At 41.2% G+C, this 21,518-nt stretch overlaps 1 long non-coding RNA gene across 1 annotated transcript; it reads right to left on the bottom strand.

The window, feature by feature from the left end:
- Positions 1–15,803: 15,803 nt before the first annotated feature.
- On the bottom strand, positions 15,804–21,047 carry LOC123465468. The gene is made up of 3 exons (XR_006640682.1): positions 20,697–21,047; positions 17,376–17,489; positions 15,804–17,006 (listed from the first exon to the last, which is right to left on the bottom strand). It is a non-coding gene; the product is annotated as an uncharacterized LOC123465468 (long non-coding RNA).
- Positions 21,048–21,518: the final 471 nt, after the last annotated feature.

Below are 21,518 nucleotides of genomic sequence, written 5' to 3'. Positions count from 1 at the left end.
GATCAGATCAGATCAGTCGCTCAGTCGTGTCCGACTCTTTGCGACCCCATGAATCGCAGCACGCCAGGCCTCCCTGTCCATCACCAACTCCCGGAGTTCACTCAGATTCACGTCCATCGAGTCAGTGATGCCATCCAGCCATCTCATCCTCTGTCGCCCCCTTCTCCTCTTGCCCCCAATCCCTCCCAGCATCAGAGTCTTTTCCAATGAGTCAACTCTTCGCATGAGGTGGCCAAAGTACTGGAGTTTCAGCTTTAGCATCATTCTCAAAATATGCCTTTCTTGCTTTACATGCCTACGCAGGTATCTGGAAAGAAAAAGGACTTGCCTGGTGGTCCAGTGGATGAGAATCTGCTTGCAATGCAGGGGACATGGGTTTGATCCCTGCTCCGAGAAGATCCCACATGTCCTGGCCACAACTACTGAATCTGTGCTCTAGAGCCTGTGCTCTGCAACAAGAGAAGCCACCACGATAAGAAGCTGGAACACTGCAACTAGAAAGCAGCCCGCACTTGCTATAACTAGAGAAAGCCTGCAGGCAGTAACAAAGACCCAGCACCACCAAAAAAATAAAATAAATTTTTTTAAGTAAAAAACGTTCTCCTATAAAATATGGGGCTGAGATATTACACCTCATAGAAGTGGCTCAAAAACCAAAGCCAGTAGCAGTCATTCACTGCTGTGGGCACCAAAAGGAAAATTCTCAAATTACCCCAGGGAACAACAGGGCAGATGGAGAGGCAAAAAACAAACAAACAAACAAACAAACAAAAACAGCCCTGATGCCCAGGTAGAAACCAACACTAAGAAAATTCAACAAGTCACTTGACTTCAGCAGACAGTTAACCACCAATCCTTACTATACAGTACAGGCGGGGAAATTAAAAACTGGTTTTCTAGTTGATTCTCTTGGATCCCACAAGGTATACAAACCTCTCTGGCAGGAGGTTTCTATTTTCTCATAACCCTCAATTTTTCTCAATGATACTAATTTATGCTGTATTTCATCTTGTACTCTGTTGTCTTCCCTATTATTGTAAATCTCTGACCCAGAATTTTTGGTCCAAGAAAGAGATCTGGGAATCAACAGATCCAGACCTTCTATTCAAAAAACAGAGAAACATGTTAAACTTTAATCCTGAGATTAACAAAAATAGACACACAAGCAGAATGCCTTCTTATAGCCAAGACATTGCCTCCCCTGTCTGGTCCACAGGTAAGGAAGCCCCCCTCTCACCTCACCCCCCAAAGTTAACCTGGTTCCTTCCCTTTTTAGGCCTTTTCATGGCTTGTTGTTCCTTTTGGCCCTGGTTTGTTTAATATTCCGGTTAAGTTTGCATCTTCCAGGCTCCAATAGTTTGAAGTAAGGTTCATGATGGCTCAAGGAATTCAGCCCACCCGAGTGGAGACTGGCCCAGGTCCCTACAGGTCCTTGGGACAATCAGCTAGGGACTTACTTCTACACCTTGAGGATAGGCTAGGGTCTTCGGCCCCTGTCCAGCAGGAAGAAGTTTCAGAAGAGACCTTTGGACCATTAACCCTTAAGAATAAGGGAATAGGGACTTCCCTGGTGGTCCAATGGCTAAGACCCCACACTCCCAATGCATGGGGCCCAAGTTCAATCCCTAGTCAGGGAACTAGATGCCATATGCCACAACGAAAATCCTGTGTTCTACAACTATCAATAAGGCTTAGTGCAGCCAAATAAATAAATGTTAAAAAGAAGAAGAAGAAGGGTGTAGAGTCTCTCAGGGAGGAATGAGACAAGCTGCGACCTGGGACCCTTCCCTGCATTGCTGCAATGCTTGTACCTGGACATACCTCTCCTGTCCTTAAGCAACAAAATACAAAGAATCTGGATGGGACTAAAAATAATCACGTGTATGTACGGTTGGGGCAAATTCTGGACAAAAGTTACAAAAAGACCAGAAGAGCCCAACTGCTACTTCTGAAGTGAAAGTGCAAGTTGCTCAGTTGTGTCTGACTCTTTGCAACCCCATGGGCTGTAGTCCATGGAATTCTCCCGGCCAGAACACTGGAGTGGGGTGCCTTTCCCTTCTCCAGAGGATCTTCCCAACCCAGAGATCAAACCCAGGTCTCCTGCATTGCAGGTGGATTCTTTACCAGCTGAGCCATAAGGGAAGCCCACTTCTGAAGAGCCAGAAGCAAAAACTGGGTGTCGGGAGCAAAAGCAGGGTACTGTGCATGCCCCCTGCATGCAGCACCACCACAGGGATGGGCAAACCACCTAAGCCACCCTTCTGGATCCACCCCTGGGCACATCTCTACCTCCACCCCACTATAAGGAACGAGGTTGCTCCCACCTCAGGAAGCAAGCAAGCAGGGGAACATATTACTTGTTCTTACTATCCCATGCTGCAGCAGGGACCCCATAAAGCCTTTCCTGAAAAAAAAAAACAAAAACAAAAACAAGAAAACAAAGACCCAAGATTCAGTTCTGGGATGTACATAGTCAAACTGTTCATTTTCCCACAGAAAAATACTCTTGTCTCTTGCCTACTTCTCCTTAGCAGCAGCAGGAGACTATGAAGTCAAAAATGGGTTGGGCGCAGGCAGTGAAAAACTGGTATTAAGACATCCCAGCATTTTATGATGACCTCCACTCAAGCCAGAGGTCCAGTTGCCCATTTTTGCTCAACCCCTAACCCATTACCTAATGGAAGAAGGATTCATACTTAAGGAGAAATGGGCAGAACAGACATGGATGGAAGGCACTGGGTGTATGGTTGAAAAATATTTCCATAATGACAGGATTGGATGGCTAAGCTTTAAAACCTTAGGCCAGTTAGTCTATTGTGCTGACAAGGATATGACAGGTAGATAAACAACTCTGGGATACTAACTGCCTATGCAATCATTCCATACACACAGTGTATGCTGGAAACTTTGATTTCACCTTTCTCAATCCACTCCTGAAATGAATCCAAGCACTGGGCCAGTTCATTAAAACTGTTCACTGGATTGACTTTAAACTTACCTAGAAATATCCCAGATGGAGATGCCTTCTGGTATGTATTGTTACCATGATGAAGAGTAGCTGCCCACCAACATGAGTATGCCTTGCACACTCACCATAGCCAGCTGCTGCTGCTGCTGCTGCTAAGTCGTTTCAGTCATGTCCGACTCTGTGCGACCCCATAGACAGCAGCCCACCAGGCTTCCCCATCCCTGGGATTCTCCAGGCAAGAACACTGGAGTGGGTTGCCCTTTCCTTCTCCAATGCATGAAAGTGAAAAGTGAAAAGTGAAATTGAAATCGCTCAGTTGTGTCTGATTCTAGTGACCCCATGGACTGCAGCCTACCAGGCTCCTCCATCCATGGGATTTTCTAGGCAAAAGTACTGGAGTGGGGTGCCATTGCCTTCTCTGCACCATAGCCAGTGAGATTGCTAAATCCCTTCCTAACTTACAGAAGTCTCTAGATTCCCTGGCCAAGGTGGTACTTGACAACTGACTGGCCCTGGATTATCTACTGGCAGAACAAGGAGGAATTTGTGCAGTTGCCAATAGTTCTTGTTGCACCTACGTTAACAGCTCTCCCCAGGTAGAAAGCAACACTGAAAATATTCAACAACAAATCACCTTCTCCAGCAGACAATTAACCATCAATCCTTGTTATTCAATATGGGCAAGGAAACTGAAAACTGGTTCTCTAGTTTGTTCTCTTGATCCAAGAGAAGAAGGTTTCCATTTTCCCATAACCCTCTTATCTTTTCAATCATCTTGATTTATGTTATATTTCACCTAGTTCTTTGTTGTCTTCCATACTGTTGTAAATCTATAACTAAGACCTTTACGCTCAAGAAGGAAGCCTGAGACCAACAGGTTTAGGACCCTCCATTTTATAAATAAAGAAATATGCTAAATTTTAACCCTCAGTCATGTCCAAATCTTTGCCACCCAATGGACTACAGCCCACCAGGCTCCTCTCTCCATGGGGATTCTCCAGGCAAGAATACTGGAGTAGGTTGCCACGTCCTCCTCCAGGGGATCTTCCCAACCCAAGGATTGAACCCAGGTCTCCCACATTGCAGGCAGATTCTTTACTGACTGAGCCACCAGAGAAGCCCAAGAAATAGAGAAATATGCTAAATTTTAATCCTGAAATTAACAAAAATATGCTGACCATGTATACCTGATTCTTACCCCTGCTTGAGTCTCTGATTATAATAGTCTTTTACTAGTCTTTAGCTCATGTTCCTCTAATCTACTTATTTAGTTTGTTTCCTTTAGGGCACAACAGGATAATGGTGCAGCAGGGATTCCAGCCACTCCTTGAAACAGACTCTGGAATAACAGCAGAAGTCACCCTGGGGCCCCTCAACAAGATAGGGTGAGAGTTCCATGGCTCCAACTAGGTAGGGTCTGCAAGCTCCATACTAACCTAAAGAAACTACAGAAGACAGACTTTTGCCCTTCATCATCCCAATAAAGATTTCTTGACGTCCACATTGCTCAACAGGGATTTGAGACAGGAAATAGAGGGGCCCCAGGCTGAGCAGCTGAAATCTGTCCCCTGTGAACAGATACTCCAGGATAAAGATAATGGAAGGAGCAAGGAGGAACTGAGTCCTGCTTGGAGAGAAGATAAAGAGACCACATATTTCTCATTCTTGAGGTCAAAGAGACCTCCCAAACTACACAAAGACTTCTGTGCAAAAAGACTTCTCAGAGGTCAAAGAACACAGGGAGCACCAGATCATAATATGTTCTTCCCAGAAACCCTTGCACTGGAATCCATCTTGATTTACACATCTAAAAGATGTGTATGCACAAGGAGACCCTGAAGTAGACCAAATATGGACTCAGAGCCAGGCAAACGAGATAATTGGCCAAAGAACTGCCCCATATAAGTGATGTCAACTACGCTGAGGGCATAACCCCTTCTCTGAGCCTGCCTATATATGTCCATCCACACATACTCTTTTTCCCTCTTAACAAACACTTTGCTCACTACCTCAGTCTCTTTGTCAAAATTCCTTTCTCCAAAAGAGATGACTTGTAACTAGCCTTTGGCCCTCCTGATCTAGTGGCAAGGATTTGGTACTCTCATTTCCCTGGCCTGGCTTCAATCTCTGGTTGGGGAACTGAGATCCGGCTTGAAGCCACTGCAGGTCAAAACCACCTGAGATCATCGCCACTTTTGTTCAACATAGTTTTGGAAGTCCTAGCCACTAGGACTTTGGAAGTCCTAGTCAATCAGACAAGAAAAAAGAAATAAAAGGAATCTGAGTAGGAAAAGAAGTAAAACTGTCACTGTTTGCAGATCACATGATATTACACATAGAACATCTTAAAGATGCTACCAGAAAACTAGAGCTCAATGAATTCAGTTAAGCTGCAGGATACAAAATTAATGCACAAATCTCTTGCAATCCTATACACTAACAATGAAAGATCAGAACGAGCAATTAAGGAAACAATCCTACTGACCATCACATCAAAAAGAATAAAATACTTATGAATACACCTACTTAAGGAGGCAAAAGACCAGTACTCAGAAAACAAACAGATGGAAAGATATACCATGTTCTTGGATTATAAGAATCAATATTGTCACGATGTCTATACTACCCAAGGCAATCTATAAATTCAGTGCAATCCCTATCAAATTAACAATGGCATTTTTCACAGAACCAAAAGAAAAATCTTTAAATTTGTATGGAGATACAAAAGACCCTGAATAGCCAAAGCAATCCAAAGAAACATGGAGCTGGAGGAAGCATACTTCCTATTTCAGACTATACTAACAAAGCTACAGTAATCAAAATAGTATAGTACCTGGAGCCAGATATCCTGGAGTGTGAAGTTAAGTGGGCCTTAGGAAGCATTACTATGAATAAAGTTAGTGGAGGTGATGGAATTCCAGCTGAGCTATTTCAAATCCTAAAAGATGATACTGTTAAAGTACTGCACTCAATATGCAGGAAATTTGGAAAACTCAGCAGTGGCCACGGGACTGGAAAAGATCAGTTTTTCATTTCAATCCCAAAGAAAGGCAATGCCAAAGAAGGTTCAAACTATGGCACAATTGTACTCATTTCACATGCCAGCAAAGTATTGCTCAAAATCCTTCAAGCTAAGCTTCAACAGTACATGGATCAAGAACTTCCAGATGTACAGTAGGCTGGATTTAGAAAGGGCAGAGGAAACACAGATCAAATTGCCAACATCTACTGGATCATAGAAAAAGTGAGGGAATTCCAGAAAAGCATCTACTTCTGCTTTATTGACTATGCTAAAGCCTTTAACTGTGTGGATCACAACAAACTGTGGAAAATTCTTATAGAGATGGGAATACCAGACTTCCTTACCTATCTCCTGAGAAACCTGTATGCAGGTCAAGAAACAACAGTTAGGACCAGACATGGAACAACAGACTGGTTCACAATTAGGAAAGGAGTATGTCAAGGCTGTATATTATTACCTTGCTTATTTAACTTCTATGCAGAGTACATCATGCAAAAGGCCAGGCTGGATGAATCATAAGCTGGAATCAAGATTGCCGGAAGAAATATCAATAACCTCAGATATGTAGATGATACCACTTTAATGGCAGAAAGTGAAGAGGAACTAAAAAACCTCTTAATGAAAGTGAAAGAGAAGAGTGAAAAAGCTGCCTTAAATCTCATCATTCAGAAAACTAAGATCATGAGATCCAGTCCCATCACTTCATGGCAAATAGATGGAGAAAAAAAACAGTGACAGACTTTCTTTTCTTGGGCTCCAAAATCACTGAAGATGGTGACTGTACCCATAAAATGAAGATGCTTGCTCCTTACAAGAAAAGCTGTGACATATCTAGACAGCATATTAAAAAAGGAGAAACATCACTTTACCAACAAAGGTTCGATTAGTCAAAGCTGTGGTTTTTCCAGTAGTCAAATATGGATGTGCGAGATGGACCATAAAGAAGGCTGAGTGCTGAAAAATTGATGCTTTTGAACTGTGGTGCTGGACAAGACTCTTGAGTCCTTTGGACAGCAAGGAGATCAAACCAGTCAATCGTAAAGGAAATCAACCCTGAATATTCATCGGAAGGACTGATATTGAAGCTGAAACTCCAATACTTTGGCTACCTGATGCTAACAGCTGACTCATTGAAAAAGATCCTGATGCTGGGAAAGATGGAGGGCAGGAAGAGAAGGGGACGACAGAAGATGAAATGATTGGATGGCATCACCAACTCAATGGACATGAGTTTGAGCAAATTCTGGGAGATAGTGAAGGACAAGAAAGCCTAGCGTGCTGCAGTCCATGGGGTCACAGAGCTGGACATGACTGAGTGATTGAACAACAACAATGAACAACAAAAACTGGCACAAAAACAGAAGTACAGATCAATGGAATAGGATACAAAACCTAGACATAAACCCCACATGCATACATGTTGCCAAGTCATGTCTGACTCTTCGTGACCCTATGGATGGTAGCCCACTAGGCTCCTCTGTCCATGGAATTTCCCAGGCAAGAATACTGGAGCGGGTTGCCATTTCCTTCTCCAGGAAATCTTCCTGACCCAGGGATCGAACTCGCGTTTCCTGCATTGGCAGGCGGAATATTTACCACTGAGCCACCTGGGAAGCCGAATAAACCCCACAACCACGGTCAATTAACCTAGGACAAAGGAGCCAAGAACAGACAATGGAAAAAAAAAAAAAAAGACAGTTTCTTCAATAAATGATGCTGGAAACTCTGAACAGCTACATGTAAAAGAATGAAGTTAGAAAATTCTCTAACATTCTACACAAAAATAAACTCAAAATGGGTTAAAGACCTAAATGAAAGGCCAGATACTATAACCCTTGGAGGGAAATGTAGGCAGAACACTTTCTGACTTAAATCACAGGAAGATCTTTTTGGATTCATCCCCTACAGTAATAAAAATAGACAAAAATAAACAAATGGGACCTAATTAAAAGTTTTTGCACAGCAAAGGAAACCATAAATAAAATGAAAAAGACAAACCAAAGAATGGGAGAAAATATTTACAAATGAAGCAATGGACAGGGATTAACTTTCAAAATAAACTGCTCATGAGGCTTAATACCATCAAAAACAAACTATCCCATCAAAAAACGAGCAAAAGACCTAAATAGACATTTCTCCAAAGAAGACATACAGATGGCCAAGAGGCACATGAAAAGATGTTCAACATCAAGAACTATTAGAGAAATGCAAAGCAAAACTACAATGAGATATCACCTCACACCAGTCAAAATTGCCATCAGCAAAATATCCACAAACAATAAATGCTGGAGAGGATGTGGAGAACAGGGAACACTCCTTCACTCTCAGTAGGAATGTAAATTGGTACAGCTACTATGAAGAACAGTAAGGAGGTTCCTTAAAAAACTACTAATAGAGCTACCATATGACCCTGCGATCCCACTCCTGGGCATATATCCAGAGAAAAACATAGTCCAAAAGGATACATGCACCCCAGTGTTCATCGTAGCACTATTTACAATAGCTAAGACATGGAAGCAACGTAACTGTCCATCAACAGAGGAATGAATACAGAAAACATTGTATATGTACACAACAGAACATTATTCAACCATTAAAAAGAATGAAATAATGCCCCTTACAGCCCCTTACAGCAAGCAACAGGAATGGACCTAGAAATTGTTATCTGAGTGAAGACAGAGAAAGAGCAATATTGTATGACATCCCTTATATACAGAATCTAAAAAGAAATGATACAAATGAACTTATTTACAAAACAAAACCAAAATCACAGACTTAGGGAAAAAAAACAGTTTATGGTTATAGGGTGAAGGGGGAAAGGAACAGTTAGGGAGTTTGAGATCAGCATGTAGACACTGTTATATTTAAAATGGATAACCAACAAGGACCTCCTGTAGAGCACAGGGAACTCTGCTCAATGTTATGTGGCAGCCTGGATGGGAGGGGCTTTGGGGGAGAATGGATACATGTATATGTATGCCTGAGTCCCTCTACACTACACCTGAAACTATCACAACATTGTTAATTGGCTATGTTCTAATATAAAATAAAAAGCTTACCAAAAAAAAAAAAAAGAAAGAAACCTCTCTAATGCTATACATAAAAATAAACTCAAAATGGATTAAAGAACTAAATATAAGACCAGATACTATAAAACTTTCATAGGAAAACATAAGCAGAACACTTTGACATAAATCACAGCAATATCTTTTTGAATTCTCTTGCTAGACTAATGAAAATAAAGACAAAATAAATGAGAGCTAAACATAAAAGCTTTTGCACAACAAAGAAAACCATAACACAATGAAAAGTCAAGCCACAGATCGGGAAAAAATATTTTTAAACAAAGCCACTGATGAGGAATTAATCTCCAAAATATAAAAACAGGTTTTACAGGCTCAATATATATTAAAAAAAAAAAAAAGAAAGAAACAAGCCTATCAAAAATGAACAGAAGATCAAAACAGACTCTTCTCCAAAGTGCACATAAAGGGAGTGTTTCCAGCTATTCCTACTCCCAGGCAGTCAGCACTTGGTGGTCAGGTTTTGCACACTGCTGGGTCGAAGGGGTGAGGGTGCCGCTAGGATGAAGCTCATGAGATTTCTGATGAAACTGAGTCGTGAAAGTGTAACCGCTGAATCAAAGAATGGAACACAGGTCCATGGAACAATCACGGGTGTAGATGTCAGCATGAATACACGCCTTAAAGCAGTGAAAATGACCCTGAAGAACAGATAACCTGTACAACTGGAAACACTGAGTATTTGAGGAAATAACATTCAATATTTTATTCTGCCAATTTACCTCCAGAATCACTACTCGTAGATGTGGCACCAAAGATGAATTATAAGAAAATGGAAGTTGTTGCAGGAAGACTGAGGCAGAGGAAGAGGGGGTCCTAGGTGATAATGTCTCTCAAAACTACTGTTCCAAAGTAGTAGGGGTAGAAGACTGAATATATGACAGAGGAAGAATGTGAGACCAGGCAGAATGTGGGGCCCTAAGCGATAATGTTTCTGGAGGTTACTGTTTCAGAATGGTGGATGTTCAAGTTGCATTACAGGCTTTGTTTGATTGCAGCAGTTTTTATTAAACACAAGTGCATCACAGAGCTCTCTATTGACTATATCATATTGTTTTAATAGTTCATATATATATTCATGGTATCAATACAATAAGAGCTAAGCATTACTACTAGGCAATCCCACAGTAATTCCAATCATAGATTAGGCATTTAAAAATTTTTTTTGAACTAAAATACTTCTTATATATATATATATTTTAATTTATTTATTTTCAGTTCAGTCGTTCAGTCGTGTCCGACTCTTTGCAACCCCATGAACCACAGCACACCAGGCCTCCCTGTCCATCACCAACTCCCACAGTTCACCCAAACCCATGTCCATTGAGTTGGTGATGCCATCAAACCATCTCATCCTCTGCTGTCCCCTTCTCCTCCTGCCCTCAGTCTTTCCCAGCATCAGGGTCTTTTCAAATGAGTAATTGGAGGCTAATTACTTTACAATATTGTAGTGGGTTTTTGCCATACATTGACATGAATCTGCCACGGGTATACATGTGTTCCCCATCCTGAACCCCCCTCCCACCTCCTTCCCCATCCCATCCCTCTGGGTCATCCCAGTGCACCAGCCCTGAGCACCGTGTCTCATGCATCAAACCTGGACTGGCAATCTCTTTCACATATGATAATATACATCTTTCAATGCTATTCTCTCAAATCATCCCACCCTCACCTTCTCCCACAGAGTCCAAAAGACTGTTCTACACATCTGTGTCTCTTTTGCTGTCTCGCATATAGGGTTATTGTTACCATCTTTCTAAATTCCATATATATGCGTTAGTATACTGTATTGGTGTTTTTCTTTCTGACTTACTTCACTCTGTATAATAGGCTCCAGTTTCATCCACCTCATTAGAACTGATTCAAATGTATTCTTTTTAATGGCTGAGTAATATTCCATTGTGTATATGTACCACAGCTTTCTTATCCATTCGTCTGCTGATGGACATCTAGGTTGCTTCCATGTCCTGGCCATTATAAACAGTGCTGCAATGAATTTCTTTTATGAATGTATATAGAATATACACCTTTTTATTTCACATGCACTGATGCATTTTATTGTTTTAACTTGACTCCATTCTACAAGTGTAGTAAGTGGAACCTTACTACAAGTGAAATAAGTTCTTTTTGGTATTTTAGATATTGAAGTCCTATGGAATGAGGTCTAAAATGGATTCTCCTTTCCTGAATTTTGTTCCATGAAAACTTACTTTCTAAGTAAAAGGTGATGCTCATCATCTAATTAAGGAATCATTGATTTTTGTTGTCATTGTTAGCTTTGGGGATTTTTTTGGTTTTGGTTTACTTTTTTTTTTTTTGACCACTTCATGGAACATGAGATCCTAGTTCCCTGACCAGGGATCAAACCCATGCCCCCTGTATTGGAAATGCAGAGTCTTAACCACTGGACTGCCAGTGAAGTACCTATTTTACTTTGATAGGTTCTCAATATAGTTTTACATTCTCCTTAGTTGAAACTATAAATAATGTTCACTGGATTATCTGTTGTGACCAGTGGTGAAACCTGTAAATACGGAATGTACTACCATTGGCTCCTTTATCAAATACTTTAACAAGTAGTCCTTTAAGAACAAAAGGAAAAAGACCTTCTTATTTGCCAGCAAAACTGGATTCTTTCCAATCATTAGTAAGGATTTAATTGTTTTAATTGGTTAGATTTAGAGAAAATTGTTGTTTATATAGTCACTAAGTCGTGTCTCTTTTGCGACCCCATGGACGGTGGCCCACCAGGCTCCTCTGTCCATGGGATCTCCCAGCCAAGAATGCTGGAGTGGGTTGCCGTTTCCTTCTCCAGAGGATCTTTCCAACCCAGGGAACAAATCTTCATCTCCTGCACTGGCACGTGGGTTCTCTGCCACTAAGCCACATGGGGAGCCCTAGAGAAAATACCGCTCAGTATACAGTTTCTTACAAAAGTTTACTACTGTTTGTTTATAAACTAAGGAAGGAAACCTATTGGAGGATTGGAATGAACTAGATTCTGTATTTTCATTTAATCATATATGCGGGTTTGTTTGTTAATGAGAAGGAAAAGTTCTGCCAAGATTGTTATCAAAAAAGGAAGTATAGGCCTTGTAGGGAATTATGTAAATTGAGATAGCAACAGCATTTGTGTGTGGTGTGCTTATATGTATCTCATTCTTTTCCATCCTCTTGGTGCTCCTAGTAACTGAATGCAAACAGAAGGTAAGGGAACCCAATGATGCATCAAGATGGAAAGATCTGATGGGGACAAACAGAAAAGAACAAGTAGTGAATAAACGTGAGAAGACTCCTGCACTCTTGGAGCTTATAGGCTAAAAGGCAAACAGTGTTAGATACACACTGATGTATAACTGCAAATTATAAATACTTTGATAAGGACTACTTTGTATTAACTTGTCTGTTAAAAAACCAGTGGTAGCTCATTTTAAGTCAAATGCCAATAACAAAGGATTCTTAACTTGGGGGGAAAAAAACAGAAGACACACAGATGGCCAAAAAGCACATGAAAAGATTCTCAATATTGCCAATTATTAGAGAAATGCAAATCAAAACTACAATGAGTTATCACCTCAGACCAGTCAGAATTGACATCAGAGTCTATCAACAATAAATGCTGGAGAGGGTGTGAAGAGAACCTTCCTACAATGGTGGTAGGAATGTAAATCAGTACAGCCATTATGGAGAATAGTACTGAGGTTCCTTAAAAGCTAAAAATACAATTATCATATCATTCAGCAATCCCATTCCTGGCCATATATCTGGAGAAAACCATAATTCGAAAAAATACATGCATGCCTATGTTCACAGCAGCACTATTTTCAATGGCCAAGCCATGGAAGTAACCTAAATGCCCATCAACAGAGGAATGGATAAAGGTGGCATGGTACATACATACAATCGAGTATTACCCATAAAACCATTTGCAGCAATATGAATGGACCTAGAAATAGCATATTAAATGAAGTAAATCAGATGAATATCCTATGATATCACTTCTATGTGGAATCTAAAAAAATGATACAGATGAACTTATTAACAAAACAGGAACTGACTCACAGACTTCAAAAACAAATGTATGGTTACCAAAGGCGAAAGGTGCAGGGAAGAGATAAACTAGGAGCTTGGGATTAACACATACACTGTTACACTACATATATTAAGAAAGATAACCAACAAGGACCTATTGTAGTATAGCACAGGGAACTCTACTCAATAGTCTGTAATACCTTATACGGGAAAAGAATCTAAAAAAGAATGTATATATATCTAACTGAATTACTTTGCTGTACACCTGAAACTAATACAACACTGTAAATCAACTATAGTTCAATCTAAAATTAAATTTAAAATAAAAAATGGACTAAATATCAAAATGTAAGGCCAGATACTATAAAACTCTTAGAGGAAAACGTAGGCAGAGAACACTGTGACATAACTGCAGCAATATCTTTTTGAATCCACCTTCTAAAGTAACGAAAATAAAAACAAACAAATGGAATCTAATTAAACTTAAAAGCTTTTGAACAGTAAAGGAAACCAAAACAAAATGAAAAGACAAGCCACAGAATGGGAGAAAACATTTGCAAATAGAGCAACTGACAAAGGATTAATCTCCAAAGTATACAAACAACTCATGCAGCTCAATATAAAACAAACAAACAAAAAAAAACCCAATCAGAAAATGGGCAGATCTCAATAGATGTTTCTCCAAAGAAGATATACAGATGGTTGAAAAGCACATGAAAAGATATTCAACATCAGTAATTATTAATATTAGAGAAATGCAAATCAAAACCACAACGGGGTATCATCTCACACCAGTTAGAATGACCATCATCAAAAAGTCCACAAACAATAAATGCTGGAGAGGGTGTGAAGAGAAGGGAATCCTCTTACACTGTTGGTGGGTATGTAAATTGGTACAGCTGCTATGGAGAACAGTATGGCGATTTCTTGAAAACTAAAAATAGAGCTAGCATACGATCTAGCAATCCCATTCCTGGGCATATATCTAGAGAAAACCATAATTCAAAAAGATACATACACCCCAGTGTTCACTGCAGCACTATTTACAATAACCAGGATGTGGAAGCAACCTAAATATCCATCAACAGAGGAGTGCATAAACAAGATGTGGTATGTATATACAATGGTTTATTAGTCAGCCATAAAAAGAACGAAATAACACCATTTGCAGCAACATAAATAGACCTAGAGATTGTCATCCTGAGTCAAGTTAGATGGAAAAAGACAAATATCATATGATATCACTTATATGTGGAATCTTAAAAAAAAAAAGGCTACAAATGAACTTATCTACAAAAACAGAATGAGTGTTACAGATGTAGAAAATGAGCTTATGGTTACCATGAAGGTAAAGGGTGGAGGGAGAAATTGGAAGATTGGGATTGACGTATACACACTATATGTAAATATAGATAACTATGTAAATACTATATGTAAAATAGATAACTAATAAGGACCTATCGTATAGCACAGGGAACTCTACTCTGTATTCTGTAATGGCCTATATGTAAAAAGAATCAAAAGAGAGTGGATATATGTGTACGTATAACAGATTCACTTGGCTGTACACTTGAAACCCTGTAAATAAACTATACTCCAATAAATTTTTTTTTAATTGAACAAACAAAACAGAAGCAAACTCACAGATACAGAGAACAAACTGGTGGGCGCCAGAGGGAAGTGGGTAGCTGAGATGAGGGAAATCGGTGAGACAGGTTAAGAGGTACAAACTTCCAGTACAAAATAAATGAGTCACAGTATGGGGACTACAGTCAATAAGTATAATATCTGTATGGTGATGTATCATAACTAGACTTATTAGAGTGATCATTTTATAACGTATAAAAATATCACTATGTTATGCACCTGAAACTAATACACTATTGTTAAGCCAATTATTCTTCAATGAAAAATTTTTAAATGCTACAGCTGAACCTACAAAACAGAAACAGAATCACAGACTTGGAAAATCAACTTATGGTTACCAAAGGGGAAAGGTTGGTGGGGGGGTGTATAAATTGGGAGTTTGGGATTGATATATACATATTACTATATTTAAAATGGATGACCAACAAGGACCTACTGTATAGCAGAGGCAACTCAACTCAATATTCTGTTATAACCTAAATGGGAAAAGAATTTGAAAAAGAATACATGTATGTATAACCAAATCACTTTGCTGTACATTTGAAACTATCACAACATTATAAGTGAACTGTACTCCAAAATGAAATAAAGCTTTAAAATAAAACATTTAAAAAGTATTTGCTTTTAAGTAAAACAATGACTTTTTAAAAAATTTGAAAATGATTACACATAAAAGTGGTCTGTGTATGTGATATGTCCTATAGTTGATGATGCACTTGAACTCTTCCCTCTTTGAGAAGATGGACTCAGATCTTGTGGGCTCAGTCGGTCACCTTATAGACATTTCTGAGGGTGTCCGGCCAACTCATGGGGACTTTCACTTCTGGAGGAACTGTCTTTGATCCCCAGAGATAAGTGTTTTTAACTATAAGACACTGTCCCAAGGCCCGGGTGTCCCATTCTTCTTTGAGTTCCATTAGAAACCAGTGTATCCTTAAAATAAGTTACTAAGCCTACTTACCTTAGCTTCATTTGGATTCTATGACTCATAATCAAATGAGCCTTAATTCGTCCAGCAAGGTGAAATAATAAATTATTTTAACAGCAATAGAATTTCCCTTAGGGATGGAATTTTTTATGAACAACATTATTGTGAAATTACTCACAAAGGTAACCATTAGCAACAACCAAAACATTCATCAACAGGGACCAGTTGAATAAACTGTGATATATCCACACAAAAGTATACTATGCAATAAAAACAAGCAAATCGATTTCTACATATGAATATGACACATACAAGATGCATTAAATGGAGAAAACAAAGTAGAGTATGTCTATTATACTTCCTCTTATGTGAGTGTATTTATATACTTTATTTATAAAGGTATATAAAATAAAACAAAAATTTTAAATTAAAATATGGTTACCCATTGTGATACAGAAACAGAAAAGAGGGGCTAGGAATGGAAGCAAGATTTTTCTGAATATATCTCATAAAAGTTTTTATTCTTGGTAATGTAATTGCTTTATTATGTTCATAAGATTAACTTAATCACTAAGAATTTTTTTAAAAAGCTAAAATAAATGAATATAACCATATATCACTCTGGTGACATAACTAAAAGAGAAAACAACTCATTTCAAATGACTTTCCAATACAATATTTTGATTTTAAATTCTCATGTGGATTACATTTTAAGGGGAAAAAAGAGCAAAACACATATGATTCAATAGTCAATACTAGTAGAAATATTTGTACTACCACTTTGAGATTATTTCACATATACTGTAGGATATAGCAAATGGTTATATAGAATTTGATGGGAAACATGGGTAAAAGTTGCAGTTTTACAAGATGAAAAATTTTCTAGAGATGGATGATGGTGATGGTAGCATTTGTGAATGTATTTGATACCAATGAACTATACAGTTAAAAATGTACCACAACAAAAAAAAAAATGGGGAAAAAGGTTAAAAAAATTGTCGAGAAACAATTTTCAGTAAAAAAGATTCAGGTATAAAATAAATAAAATATATTGAATACATTTCTTATAATTTTACAATTTAACTGGTAATATCTAGTTAAAAAGTTACATTTTCCTCGTAAATCTTTCCTAGCTTTTTCTCCTGAAAAGTCTTAGGAGCATGACAAAGGATAGAACTTTTATTGCCTAAGTAAAATACCTTGACAAGTAGCTTAGAATTTATGGTGAAATTCCTAAGGCAGAAGTTGCCGGTAGAGAACTGAATGGATCCATAAAGAACGAGCAGCAATTTGAAGGCGGAGAGCAGTTCATGTGTGTTGCTGCACCTAAGAACAGGTGGGGACATGAAGTGCAGATACCCACAAGCTCAGCCATTCAACAAAAGTGGAGGGTGCTCCAGAGGGGACCCCAAAATGCTGTATACCAGGCTCCTCTGGCCAAATCTGATGGGAATTGGAGGGATGCCGAGCTCCCACTGCACACAGTAGAGTTAAACCAGTTTTCCTTTGATTGCCAAGGTTAGGCTACTTCCGACATTGGAATTACATTATCAAGACAACCCAGAACTCCAAACATTTTAGAACACCCTCTAAGAGGGTGAAACTATGACAGCTGTCAACGAGGCATGTAGCAATAAGGGCCAGGTGTGGGTGAGTGCATGATGCATAACACAGCACAGCTGTGAGACCGCTTACCGCACTGCTCGTCTGCCCCATCCGGGCACTCCCGCTCTCTGCTGCAGAGCCAGGCCACAGGAATGTACCTCCTACCACATGCAGCTTGCCTCGTCATGTGACACCTCATTTCCTCTGCATTGGGTAATCAAGAAGCAAAGCCATTAGAGTTCCTGGTTTCCTTGGGTCCAGGAGACCTTTTTGTGATAAGCTGTAGTCAACACCCTCCTCGAAAGACTTTTCTTCAACTACTACCTAGGGGAAAGCTAGGGGGTTCAGTACCCTAAAAACCCATGAAGATTCGCCACTGATACTGGAGTTTTTGCCTTGGGGACCGTTCTTTCTGATGCTATGGAGTTGCTACTGGAGGTCTGTCATTTACCTCCCCGTTGTCCTGTTAGAATGGCTCAGACTTGCACTTGTGCTTAGAAAGATATGACTACTCTTCCTCCAGGTCTGATTTAGTCTTAAAGACTCAGAGTAGGAAGAGTTGCAAGTTTAGAGGTCTGAGCTCAAAGCACTTGACTTCAGTTTACTTTTAGACGTGTAGATACAGCTTCAAGTGAAGTTAGGGTTTGGGGTCCTATGTGCCATCTTTATAAGAAAGCCTCTAGCAGCCTGGTTACACGTAAGTTTTCAGTTCTTTGCAGGACATTGATTTACATTATCAGTTTTATTTGAATCATGAACTTGTGTTTATCAAGCCTGAATGATTAATGATCAAAAATAAGCCTGTTAAGGGTGTGGTACTCAGAGGGAAACACCAGGAAGGCTTGACTGTATTTAGTTTACTATTTCATTGCAAACTTCCAAAAAGAAAAAATCAATCCTTGGTTTTGAGAAAACAAACTGCCTGACTCATTCAGTAGAAGTCTCTACAAGATGCAGTGACGACCCAGCAGTCTTAACCTAGGGACAATGTGTACATGTGGGATGGAAAGTCCTGTGATGGGAGTTGACAATGGAAGCCCACCTTGTAGACTACACCTTCTTCAGTAACAACCAGACCTTACCTGCATAGTGCTTTTAGCAAGTTACTCAATAATTCATTTTAAAAGGCTGGCTTATAAATTGCATTATAAATGAAAGACTTGGGAGGTACTGGTTATTAATGAACAACTTTGCCAATGACACACATACCATCTAAGTGATCCCATTTAACTTGATTAAAACCCTTCAATTGAAAGCAGGCAAAGTCAACAATCCCAGGCTCAGCTGTCAGACTACTAGGTTGCAGTTTTGGTTAGACCACATACTAACATATCACCTCAGAGACTTATCGCCTCAGTTCTTATCTATAAAGTGAGGCTAGTGAATAAGTGGTTCAGGCCAGAATACTGGAGTGGGTAGCCTTTCCCTTCTCCAGGGGATCTTCCCAACCTAGGGATCGAACCCAGGTCTCCCTCATTGCAGCCAGATTCTTTACCAGCTGAGCCACCAGGGAAGCCCAAGAATACTGGAGTGGGTAGCCTATCCCTTCTCCAGCAGATCTTCCCAACCCAGAAGTCAAACCAGGATCTCCTGCATTGCAGGCAGGTTCTATAACAGCTGAGCTACCAGGGAAGCCCCAGTGAACAAGTGTTTCTAAAAGGAAAATTCAAGGATTTAATGAGTCCAGAGTCACTTAGCATAAACTCAAATAAATGCTCCTGGACTCTTTTGCCATCTTCTATCAGATCCTTCCAGAAGGAGCCCAGTGAGGCCTTCAGAGACTCGCACAGTTAGGCGAGTCCCATCTGGAACACTGTTCTGCCCTGGGGATTCTCAGTCTGGAGATCCAATGTGCACACGTATTCTACATACCATCTGTAGATGAGTCTCAAACATTAGTTTTCAGATTCAGGTACATGCTTGCTGTGACTAAATTAAAATTTTACTAACATATCTGGTGACTCAGACAGTAAAGAATCTGCCTGCAATGTGGGAGACACAGTAGACATGGGTTCGATCCCTGGGTTGGGAAGATCCCCTGGAGAAGGAAATGGCAACCCACTCCAGTACTCTTGCCTGGAAAATCCCACGAACAGAGGAGCCTGGTGGGCTCCAGTCCATGGAGTCACAAAAAGTCAGAAACGACTGAGCAGCTAACACTTTCATTTTGCGTATTGCCTGGAAAATCCCATGGACGGAGGAGCCTGGTGGGCTGCAGTCCATGGGGTCACTAAGAGTCGGACACAACTGAACGACTTCACTTTCACGCATTGGAGAAGGAACTGGCAACCCACTCCAGTGTTCTTGCCTGGAGAACCCCAGGGACGGGGAAGCCTGGTGGGCTGCCGTCTATGGGGTCACACAGAGTCGGACACGACTGAAGTGACTTAGCAGCAGCAGCAGCTTTCTCATAGGCTGTGAATATACAAAGCATATTGTGTACAATATACAAAGCAGATCACCTGCTGTTCTACAGCAGACGTCATTAAGATGTCTTCACATCAGAAGGCTTTGGGAAACACTGCTTAGTGAAAAAGACAAGTAACTTTAAATCCCAGGTAAGAGCTTCCTGCCAAGCAGAGATGCTCCAGCAGGTTAGGCAAAAACCCTGAGGGTTAGAATCCCTACTGGAGGACAAACAACTCAGAGATGAAGGGCCATCTCCTCCAAACGAGTTCAGAGTACCTTGACCAAGAAAGTGTTCAAGTTAAAAAAGAAAAAAAGGATTTAAAGCCTGCCTCCATCCATGAGAGCCAACAGGAGCACCTGTCAGGAGAGACGCACTCTGGCAGGCAGGTGGTCTGACAAACGTTGGGCAGCTCCTGCACCAGCTAAGTCACCAGCCACCAGCCACCGACCCTACAGGAGCTGAGGGTGTCTCAGTCACCCTGGGACCTGGCACAGCTCTCTCTGCCTTGGGGTCCGCCTGCACCTGAGTGGTATTAACAAGTGCTGCTGCAACTTGCTTGCTAACCGCCCTTGGGAACAAACTCCAGGGCTGTTCTGCAGGGAAGCACCCTTTTCCAAGGTGCCAAGCCTCAGGAGAGGCCTGGTTAAACCTGGGCGGCGGGCCCATCAGTGACAAAGGCTAGAAAGCCAATCCCACTCGCGGGACCGTGGGGAATCTAGGAAGAAGCGTGTCGAGGGGGCCTTCCATTCCCATAGAGGGCCAAAAAGCAAAAGACACACAGTTTGTCCGCTGAGCCCACCCACCAGGCAGGTTTACTAAGGAGTTAAGGGCTGAGAAGTCCGGGGCCCTCCAGATGGTCCAGCCTCGCCCTTCCGGATAAAAGGTCAACGCAGAACGGGGGACACGCCGCGCACACCTAGCGAGGGCGCCCCAAGCTCTCCTCCGCCCCCGCCCCGCAGTCGGCTGATTGGGATGCAAGCCCGCCAAGGGCCTCCACTCACCGGTCTCAGAGCCCCCTGAGGACGCCCAGCGCGGCCAGCAGGGACCCCTGGAGCAGAAGAAGCGCCAGGCGTCGCATGGCCGCGAAGAGACAGCGAAGAAACCCAGGCGCGAGACGCGTGGATGCAGCCGGCCGGCAGAGCGCACTGGGCGCCCGGGCGGCTTTAACTCCTATTCCCGCCCCGCACGGGGAACGCCGGCGCAGGTGGGCGCGATGGGCTGCGTGCTCTGGGAGTCGGTGGCAAATGATCGCGGGAAGGAGCTGGGCTGCAGACCGGGCCTTCTGGGGGTCTGCGCCTCTTCTGGGGGTGCTCGGTGGCCACGAGAGCTTGGGACCCCCGGGGCCCTTCCTGCAATGGAGAGCAGACGCTCAGCTGAGTCAAGGCCCTTATCACACTTAAGGTCGAGTTGGGGATGGTGGGCCATACTTAAGGTTTCTCAAAGGTTTAAACAATAACAACAAAAATAATTGGTTTACAATGTTGTGCCAATGTCTGCTGAAAAGCAAAATGACTCAGTTACACACACACATATACAATCTTGTAAAAATACTCTTTTCCATTATGGTTTATCCCAGGAGATTGGATTTAGTTCCCTGTGCTATACAGTAGGACCTTGTTTAACCATACTAAATGTAATAGTTTGCTTCTATCTCTCTGCGTGTGTGCTCAGTCACGTCCCACTCTTTGCAACTCCATGGGCTGTAATCTGCCAGGATCCTCTGTCCATGGGATTTTCCAGGCAAGAATACTGGAGGGGATTATCATTTTCTCCTCCAGAGGATCTTCCCAACCCAGAGATGGAACCCAGGTCCCTTGTGTCTT

This window comes from Bubalus bubalis, chromosome 1, assembly GCF_019923935.1.
Source record: "Bubalus bubalis isolate 160015118507 breed Murrah chromosome 1, NDDB_SH_1, whole genome shotgun sequence".
In the NCBI taxonomy this organism is placed as follows: domain Eukaryota; kingdom Metazoa; phylum Chordata; class Mammalia; order Artiodactyla; family Bovidae; genus Bubalus; species Bubalus bubalis.
The sequence above is the reverse complement of the archived record's forward strand: the minus strand, read 5'-3'. Positions and strand labels throughout refer to the sequence as shown.